At 46.1% G+C, this 10631-nt stretch overlaps 1 long non-coding RNA gene across 1 annotated transcript; it reads left to right on the forward strand.

Annotated features, from left to right (window-relative positions):
- Window positions 1-3820: 3820 nt before the first annotated feature.
- On the forward strand, window positions 3821-9686 carry LOC106885845. Its single transcript, XR_001411515.1, has 3 exons — window positions 3821-3925; window positions 5834-6003; window positions 9147-9686. It is a non-coding gene; the product is annotated as an uncharacterized LOC106885845 (long non-coding RNA).
- Window positions 9687-10631: the final 945 nt, after the last annotated feature.

Consider the following 10631-nt stretch of genomic DNA (forward strand, 5'->3'; position numbering starts at 1 on the left):
CTGTGCTGTTGGGCTCTGAAGTCACACTTACCGCTTTTGTTCCTCTTCGATTCCGGCCCCCTCAGTAGTGACTCTGTGCTGCTTGCTTGGCACAAGCCAATGGTTCCTGCTGTGGCTCCTTCGCCCTCCCGTAGTTCCCAGTCCTGCCCTGCTCTTTAGTCTGAAAGAGGGCCAGACAAGGGCTTTGGGAGCAATGATCCCCTAAGCACAAGGAAATGGAGAGTGAAGCCATCTTTCCTCGAGAGCTCGCTCCCCACTGCCACAGCCGAGCCTGCCACCAGAGCCACCCCCCACCTGGTCACTGGGATGGTGGGGACCAGGTACCACCTCAGACACAGCAGGGAAGCAGTAATGCTGCTAATCACAGCGTTGTGAGTCAGAGAGGCAATGAAACTCTCAGTCTGGATGTTGCAAACCTCATCCCGCCAATGGAGTGAGTGAATTTGCAATAACACTGCCATTGCTGCAATGGCAGCTTGTCAGGCGGCTGCTGGAGCAACGAGAAGCTCTCAAGCTGTGGTAAATACACTCTGCATCGCTATTTTGTGACAGAGCACATCCTATCCCGAGCTCCTTCGCTAAACAAAAAGGGCCAGCTCCTCACTGGTGTAAATTGGGGTAGTGCTGCTGAGGGTGGACGGGGGCTTAACCCCAGAATGACTGTCTGGCTGTCAGTCCCTTCCTCTAATCTCATGCCAGTTAGAGATGAACCTGTATTTTTACCTTCTGCTGCATGACTTAATTGATTTCTATTTTTTTTTTTTTTTTTAATGCTATTTGTTAATTCACATTGTGTATTTGGCCGACCAATTATATGCATGGCCATATTGTGTGACTGCAGCAGTCTGGTGCGGTGCAAGGAATGCCACATCATGTGAGACGTTTCATCTCCAGGAGTAACCTCGGCACTGTGGTAAATGAATACATGAATACAGTACATCCAGGAGAGATTAAACGTATTGACCGCTGCCTCTAGTCACCATACAAATGTCATTGTTTTTTAATTCCCCACCCCCCCCCTTTTCTTGTTTTCCCGACACATTTTGGTCCCCTTTTCGCTTCTCCCCTTTTCCCTTAAGTAGAGATGACACAGATCAATACCTTTGATGGAAAGTAATAATCAGGCCTATTAAGTGACAAAGGTTTACTCTGTAACAGCTGTGCTGGCGGGAGAGGAGAGCTTGTCTGACTAATGAATCATGAAACAATCAGGCAGTAGCCATTTGTGTTTAGATCTGTAAATATGGTGTGGTTCAAGTGCCAGACCATCTCCAGCACTCCAGCTGGGGGCACAGATGGTCCACATTCAGAACAGCACGAGTGTAAAGAAAAGCTTCCCCCCACTTCCCCCTCTCCTCCTCTGTCCCACACTGCCCCTCTCAAAGGAACAGAGCAGCTCCAGGATAAACTTGTGTCGCGGGCAGGAGTGGGAACATGGGCCTTTCAGACGGCGTGGCTCCCAGCAGAATGCCCGCTCCCTTGCCTGGCCATGGGGGGAAAGGGACAGGAAAGCCCTCAAATCCCATGTGCTGTCTAAGTCCTGTGCTTTGGACTAAAAACTGGGGCTTGTTCCTTGCTTTCTACTCCTTTGATTTCTTCTTGCTGCTCTGCTGACACATTTCTTCCTGAAAGGCAGGATGATGTCAGCTTGTGAGCTCCTGAAGGGCGAGTGAGTGGCACATCAGGAACTTGGGACTAAAGAGCCGGAGCGCGGGCCCCGGGAGAGGAATAAAGTTGTGAGGGAGCTGGAGCTGTTTCCATGCCCCTGCCCGGGCTGAGTGCAGCCTCCAGTGCTGGTGGGATGCAGCTTCTCCCTTCTCCTCCCACGGCAGCCTGGGGATCCACACTGACACTGAACATGCCTCTTATTCTTTTTATTTTCTTTATTTTTTTTCCCAAGCGCTGGTACCGTGATGGTGAATGTGCTGAGTGCTTTCTCCCCTGCATGGAAAACAGCCAATCAAGTAGCCCTGTTAATGCAGAATACAAGAAGTTAAATTTTGCCAAGTTTCAGTTTTAAGTATGGACTTTAACGCGGTGGATTAGAAACCAGCTCTTCTGCCGTCTTTTACACTGATGGAACTCCAGAGAACCCAAACAACAGGAGAAGGTATAATAGAGAAATAATCACAATTTGAGGCCACAAACATCTCCCTTTAATCGGTGTGTGCCGTTGGATGCTTAGTTGCCCATTCCAAGTTATCTACTACTCCAGAACATGTGTTTCCTTTCTCAGCAGGTGCAGATGTTGGTGTGTCAGCCTATGCTGTGCTGATATAAATAGTGCAGTGTGTGCTTTCCCTGAGCCCCTCCATCCCAGCCCCGTGGAGCTGCACCTCAGTGGGTTCAGCAGCAGGGCTGTTGCTGCAGCAGGGCAGCTGCTGTTGCAGATATCTGTCCTATGGACTCACTTCTCATTTCTTTTCCTGGAAATGGGTGATTTAGCACAAGATGAACCAAAGCAGTAGCTGTATGTGTGGCAACACCAAAATTCTCTCTGGCTGAAGCATGGAAATGACAGAGGCAGAAATGGATGAGCGTGCAGCTAAGGACCGCCCGGGGTTAGGGCTTTCTGGAGCAGCAAGGCTGCACTGCTGAGACAATCTTTGCATAAATAGACATCAGTCTCCACCCTGTTAGAATCACAGGTGTACCTGAAAGCACTTAAAAAAAAATGTTTTCGTTATCTTTTTGTTGTCTCCTAACAGGGGAGATGGCGGTGGGTTACCATTGTCCGGATGGGTCAGTGGGAGGAAATCATAGAATCATAGAATGGTTAGGGTTGGAGGGGACCTCAAGGATCATCTAGTTCCAACCCCCCTGCCATGATGATGAATTATTAGTGCTGTGATCTGCTCTTCAGACCTCTCTGAAGGTCTGCAGTGCTGGCAGAAGTGAGGGTATGACTTGCCTTTGCATAAATAGACATCTGTCTCCATCCTGTTAGAATTACAGGTGTACCTGAAAGCATTTAAAAAAAATGGTTTCGTTGTCTTTTTGTTGTCCCCTAACAGGGGAGATGGTGGTGGGTTACCATTGTCTGGATGGGTCAGTGGGAGGAAATGATGAATTATTAGCGCTGTGATCTGCTCTTCACACCTCTCTGAAGAAGGCAGTGCTGGCAGAAGTGAGGGTATGACTTGCCATTCTGATTTTACTATTTATTTATCGTAGGGCTATCAAGTTAGTGAACATCTCTGCTCATTGTTGTTGGTTTCTCTTACAGATTTCCACTCCCTCAGCAGCTTCCTGGCTGCTGTGGGGAACTGTTCCCTTCTAGGAGATGTCTTTCCAGCAGGTCTGGCCTGGGCTCCAACTCTGCCTCGACACTCTGGGATGGTCCTGGGGATGCTCCTGCTGTTGTTCTGGGCTGCATGTTCTGGGATGATTCCTGCTCAGACAGCAGTGCTCTGCAGACGTGAGTCAGTGAGGACATTTCACCTGTTGGTCGTTGGTGCTCGTTTCACTCTTGCTGTATATATTTCACTGAGCACAAGCCAGTGAAAAGACACACCCCCATTTTCATGTGAAAACCAGACAGGTTTCTGTGCCTGCATCCTAGCTGCTGCTGACTCTCTGGCAGCCTACAAGGGCCAGAAACAAATAAAGCCATGTGGTGTCCAAAACCTCACGGGTAAGTCACCCCATCAGCTTCTTGGAGGTTGAAATGTGCAGAGAATGGAGCAGATTATGGATGGACACTTGTCCTGAAGTCTGCTTTCTGCTGTACAGCAGGAAAAAAACCCTGGGGGGCTCCATGAATGGACCTCTGCTGGCAGCCCCAATAGCTGAAGTTGCTCTTTTCCTCTTCTCTCCAAAGAATCAGTATACAGCTGTCATCAGGAGCACTCCCTGCTCGGTACCAATGACCTAAAATCTCGTGGGATTCAATCACCTGCGTCCCGGACTGTATGAAGTGTGCTCTGTGAGTATAGTTACACTAAAGAACTATACAGACCTGTTTGATTTGCAGAAATAGTGGCACAGTCAATGCGAGAGGGTGATGTTTGGCTTGGCTTGAGATGTTTTCTTCCTTGTAGAAAGCTGGGTTTGAGTCTGATCCTCTCTCTCCCTCTGTTGGGTGGAAAGGGCTTTGGGGTGGAGGTCGCTACAGACCAGTGCATCTCAGTGCAGGCTGTTCACAGAAGGAAAGTTCCTGAGCCCAGAAGCAAATACCTAATTTCTGTGTCTCAGCTGAATTGAAGAGGAGTGTATGGCACTGGGAAAAATACTTTAATTCAGATCACTTGAAAAAGAAAGCTATTTAAAGTGTAAAACGAGGCCAAAGTGAGTGAAAAGCACTGGAGAGAGGCATGAGGAGTGCCTGACGCAGGCACAGCACAGCCCTGGGGCTGCTGTAGCTGCTGGGCTCCGTCAGCCCCCTGATGTACAGCAAAGAGGTTTGGCTTCTTGTCTGATGAGGGCTCGGCCCACAGCGTTTGCCCCTGCAGAGGTTTTTCATGAGTGTTGATATCTCAGCCTTGATGACTTAGGATAACATAGTCTGAGATAGGGGAAAAAGGGCAAAAGGGAAGAGGGAGCAGACTTTTTTCTTTTTCCTTTCTTTTTTTTAAAGCCATTATTTTGTGTGGACAAAGGAGCAAGTTTGCCAAAACCCTAAGAAATACAGATTTTGTGGACTTCAACAATAGTACCATTCTTTCCAAAAATCACATTATGTCCCACCTCATTTGAGCTGCTGAATGGTTATGTCATGCAAAAAGGTGGGTGAGAGAGAAAAGCCCCCAAACTCTTTCAGCTACATCAGTGCAATCAATAAAGCTCACAAAGGTAATTATTCCCTGATTTAAGACCTGCTCTTCTGTTTGCAGTATTATTTGCTTGCACTGACCAAAATGCTTTTGGGAACAAAAAGAAGTTTAAACTCATGTAAAAATAATTTCTCCAGGAAGTGGTTTTCATCTTTCTCTTGCCCAATGACCCTTCTTTCCTTTCTTCTTCTTCTTTTGGGGAGGGGAATTATTTCTTTTTTTTACTCATGAGCAAGGCTTAATTTTGCTTTTTGAAGGCATCTTCTTAGAAAAAGCGACAGGGGCCGTGCACAGCTGGCTTTTGAAAATTGAGTTTCTACTGAAACTTCCCTGCTATTATCTTGACAATCTTATTATTATCAAAGCATGCAAATATTAGGTATGACAATGAATGTTCACGGCGGGGAGGAACATAGCTTGGCCATCAGGGGAAGGGGGCCACTAACAATTGTGCCCCCTGTTGCAAAAGCCATAATAATTTAATATTCTCATACTGGGAGTCTCCATTTTCTTTGGCCTGCAAAGCGCCGCTGAGTGTGTTGTTTCTTTTTGGCCAAACCACAAGGGCCATCCTTGAACATTTTGCGAGACTTCAAATAGAGGATCATGCTGATAATGACTTCAGGGCAGGATTTTTTTTTCTTTTTTTTTTTTTTTTTTTTTTTTTTTTTTGCCTAGGAATAAATGATTTAACTATTAAGCTGAATCAGGCTTTTAGCTTTTGAATGTAATTTATTTCAAGGTTGTGTTAAACTTGTTAATAGATCAACCGTTTTTCTTCTTTTGCCAACCTGCTTAGCGAAAAATAGGGAAGACAAATCAGCTAAATGTCATCGACTCGGTGTATTTGAAGTGTCACATATTGTAATCATTAACTACCAGCTGCATTATCTGGGTATGGATTTTATTTTCTAGGACTGTGTTTACTCTCTGCTACTAAAATTCATCAGCAATATAGCAGGACATGTAAAATCTCTCATTTTAAAGACAAATAACTTGGCAAATTGGTCAATTAGGTGATTTTTAATGGATGTTCTCGCTTCTTTGCACAAATCTGCTAGCTCCTATAGAAGTCAGACATCGGGATTTCCATCTTCCTGGAAGACCGGCCCTTCAAAGCCAATTTGTTCCATGTCCCTGTTGAGTCCTGTTCCAGTGTGCAGAGGAGGAACCGTACGGAGTGGGCTGAGCCTGGCAAAGCTGGCTGCTTAGGGTGACTTCTCTGTAGAACGTGAGTAACAGTTCAATTGCTCCCAGCCATCAGAAACCACCTTGCTGGTTTTAAGCAGAATACCTAGGAAACGGAGCTCTGGGCCAAAAATCATCTTCAATAGGGCATAGATGTACCTGTTTATAGTATGAGAAGGCTCAGTAGAAAAATGCTATTTGTCAACCAAACTAAAGGAGCAGGGGTGATAGGTGAAAAATTGCAGGCAGTAGCTGCCACTGAAGGGCCTTTTAAAGGCTGTTATGAGGAGTTCTCTCTCTCTCACCTTATGCCTGTGTGTCTGTCTGTGTGCATACAGAGTGCATACAATTGTGCAAGTAGATATGGACCTGAAAATCGTTAAAGATAGCTTAGTCAAAGTTCACCAATAAATATAGCGTTACAGTTTTAAGCACATGCTGGAGATTCCCATGACCACAGGGGTCCTGCCTCTTGTTTAACAGCCTGGTGGTCTGAAACATCAAGGTCAGAGTGCATCTATTGGCCTGTGTGCCTATTGTCTGCTCTCCTAACTTAGGCTGGTGAAAGGGATAATCGTGTCTGAGCCAGCCTCCACCTCCGCGCCCGCACCATTTGAAGCCTGTTCATGAATTATTATGGGGAGATACTTCTGCTGGGTGGCCATTTAGAGACAAGGAGGAGAGGCCTCTCTCCCCAAGTGGGGATACTGGGAGCAAGGTTTGGGTTAAGTTAGCTGGGGCATTGGGGTTAACACCCTTGGTCTTCCTTTGTTGAAAGTTGTGGGATTTTTGGCAGGCAGAAAGCCAGGGTAGGGAATTCCTGCATTTCCCTGGGGCTTACCAGTGTCCTGGCAGCAGAGACGCGAGCCTCCGCGGGTTGTTCCTTTCTGTACAGAAGGTTGGACCTCTGCTGCTGCAGGTGTATGTGACACAGGCTTACAGGGCACAAGGAGACGGAGAGCATACGGAGAAGCACTCGGAGAGATTTGTCTTCTTGATATGCCTTTTGTCCTGGAGACGAGGAAAGCATTTTGCTTGTTGTTGTTGAGAGTTGCTACATCCATCCATCTCCACGTGCCTGGGGAAGCCAGGGAAGCTGCAGCTGGGTACCATTGCAGAAGGGAAGAGTGTGGGTTGTTGCTGCCAAATAAGGGGACACTTGAAATTGAAAAGCAACATACTGCTTACAGGAAGAAATAATACACTCTTTTATGCTGCTGACTTCAAGCCCCTTGTTACAGTCTGAAAACAGGGTTTGGGACAGAAAGTAGGTTTTTACCTATGGATATTTACTGTAGCTGTAGTGAAGTCACTATGACTTTCTGCAGTATGCCCATAGTCGCACAGTGCCCAGTTCTGCAGTCAGGAGTGTTGGGGACTTTGTTTGTTTGTTTGTTTGTTTGTTTGTTACTTTGGGGACTTTGGGGTTTGTTGGGGGCTTTGTTTGTTTGTTTGTTTGTTTGTTTGTTTTTTGTGTGAAAGCTGTTCCCAACTCAATGGGGATAAGGCAGGCATTCTTTCTGAACAGGTTTCTCTTCCAAACCATCACAAGGGCTGCCTGTACCTTCTGAACCTGCTGTTTCTGGCTGCTGTGGCTGGCAGGACAGCAGGCTGAAAGGACCTCTGCTCAGCACCAGCTCCCTCATCCCCAAATCCTCCCAGCACCAGTAGCCTGGGTTAACTTTAGATACCAACGTCTGCAAAGGGCTGCTGTGATGTCTTAATTAAAAGTGACATCACAGGTATGTTTCTCCACTCCCAAGGGAGCTACACTGGCTCCTCACTCTGGTTTTGGCTGATTTTCACAACTTGTCTGAGGACCCACAGTCCAAGATTGGTGGGCCACTTGGAAGGATAATGCTGGGCCCAAGTGCTGTCTTTAATTCAGCGTGTACTGGCATTGCCAGTAACAGAGTGGGCTGGGGAGAACCAGAGTGGAGCAATACTACCCGTACCTTGGAGAGAAAAAGCAGTTTGAAAAATATGTCATGTACTTAGACACTACAGTGATGAATTTGGAGTAAGCATCAGCAGAGAACAAGGGGCAGGGGATGAAGCCCTTTCATGCTAAGCTGAAAGAAAGTCTGTCCTGGTGGTTGAAACACAGAGCTGGGTGGAGGGAGGTGAGAATTGCAACAAGTCTGCCATAGATGAGTACCTTCCAGTGCTTTGCTGAGTGTTGCTGGGGTTTGGAATACAGGCTGCTCTGCCGCGAGCGTGTGGGAGTGAATGGAAATGCTCTACATGCTTCCCAGTCTGCAGGTGGAGGCTGCTTCGTAAATCACAGGAATTGTTTAAAAACCCCAAGCAGATGCCTAACGCGCTGCTGGTGTGGTAGGGGTTAACTAGGACATCACCTCCTGGTCCCACTAATTGGGCTCATTTGCCATGGTGTGGCTTCCAACACCATTTCAGGAACTCAAGGATGTGAAAAAGATGGAGTGAAACCAATGCAAAGTGGGCTTAAAGTGACTGCTCTACTAAATGTCAACTGCACAACTAAATATATCCCCGAAAGTAGAATTTATGCTTTGCACTCCTTCGCTTTTTTATTGTGGTGAGAAAAAAGCCAGGAACTCAACGGGCTGTAACTTTAATAGGTCATTCCAGCCAGTGCTTACCTTTACAAAATCCTGATAATACCGAGAAGACAATACAGTGATCAAAAGCAGTGATGAGATTTTTTAGCAGCATTAACCGTCATGACCTAGCAAAATGAAAGAAAATGGTTTAACAGAACTGTCAGATCCAATATAGCTAATAAAGGCATGGATAAATGTTTATTACATACCGGAGACAGATCATTTCTGTACAGAAATTGAGGATGACCTTTACTGATAACTCTTATCTGCCTGATATCCTGAATAAGAAAAAGAGAGGGGGAGAGAGGGCTGCACTATCGCTGATATTTATGGAAGGTGGAGAAAAATTATAATTTGCAGATGATTGTTTTTAGACAAGGGCTCTCGGGAAAATAAAGATATGGAACTGTTCATTCTGCGCAAGAGATTCCAGGCTTTGACTTGGCTGTGTCAGACTTCAGGAGCGTGTCCAACCAGGGGACTGCTTGAGAGACTTGATTTACATACATTTTTTACATAAATATATAGTATATATGTTAGCATGTATGTGTCTGTGTTCGGGGGAGTAACGGTGGAATTCACACTGATTTTTCTCTGTGTTTAGGGAGTTCCAAAGTTACTGAAGGAGTGCTGCTGTGAGTCACCTTCCCGCCAGCCAGGTTTCTAAACTGAGCACCCATGGCTGGAGGCAGAGTTCCAAGAGAAGCCAGCTCCCCAAAGCTCCCATCAAGACTCAAAGGTCAGACCTATGGAAGAAAACTGGAAATTTGAGCCATTTATTTTGGGCTGTAAATGTGATCTAAGCATTTCTGAAAAAATCTCTCTGCTCTGTTCCAGTTCCAATCAAGTTAAACAGAGTTTTTCCCTCTCAGCCTAGAGTTCAAGCCCCCAAGACCTGACTTTTTTGATGTTCTCAGGGTGGTGTCAAACTTCACACGCTGCAAAGGCAGCTGTAGCCATGAGGGCTGGTCTGCCAGAAGCTGGGCACACAGGAAACGCCACAAGCCACCTGTCAAAAACCTGACTGCAATGAGATGTGAGTGAAACCAGAATCAGGCCTACTGCACAGAGTTAATCATAAATAATGCTGTCTCGGTAATGGTTGCAATTAGTTATGAACTTCAGTCATTTCTAACGTTTCCGTGTTGGCCAATTATGCTGCAGAAATTATCAAGTAACCCATAGCACATTAGCTTTGTGTAATGCCATTGTTTGGAGGTGCTCAGGTCAGCAGATCCTGGCAGGATGAATTAGCATAGCTCCGCCAGGCACAATGGTGCTGCCCTGATTTACGCTGCCTGAAAAGCCCTCCCTTTGTCTGCAGGAGTTGTAGCTGCAGCAAGTTCAAACTGCAGCCTTGCAGTGGGGACTCTTTGGACCCAGCCTTACAGAAACAAGGGCGTGTGTGTTGGCCCAATGGGCTCTGCAGGTGACTTATTAGATGCCAACAGCAATTCTCTAGCTCTGGTGGTAGTTCGACAATAACCTGAAATCATACTTTCATGGTGCAATTTGAAGCTGGGAAAGGGAACACGTAATTAATGGGCTCATCTGACTTCTTAAAAAGAGAAGCCGATCAGCTGAGGAAATTTCTTAAACTGGTGGTGATGAGCGGCTTAAAACTTGTTTATGTGCTTGGCCTACAGCTTATCAAAAGGCCTTTTGTTTTGATCTTTTGGAGGCTAGGATCTGTGCTAGGTCACTGCTTTCTGACGGCAGGTACGCTGCTTTTACTGGGGGGACTCACTGTGCTGGACGCCTCGGAAAAATAAAGCACTACAATTTCTTACCCTTGTTACAGTCCCATCCTTGAATGCTCCATGTCTCTTGCTTGATTTCTTCAGAGAACAACTGATTTTTCTGCTTACGTGAACTTTTGTTTGTCAAATTATGTGGGAAATAATAGCCTTGGATGCTAAGAGGCATTTCCGTGTTGGTAAACTTAAAATCCACGGTAGCTGAGGTGCTTGAGTACTTTGAAGCTTCTCGACCAGGCCCACAGACACACCATGAGGGAGAACAGTGCTTTCAATGCTCTTTTTGATGAGATCTTGTGCCCTGTATTTGTTAATTGTCATAAGGCTGCCCG

This window comes from Calidris pugnax, unplaced genomic scaffold (assembly GCF_001431845.1).
Source record: "Calidris pugnax isolate Ruff unplaced genomic scaffold, ASM143184v1 scaffold72, whole genome shotgun sequence".
Classification (NCBI taxonomy): domain Eukaryota; kingdom Metazoa; phylum Chordata; class Aves; order Charadriiformes; family Scolopacidae; genus Calidris; species Calidris pugnax.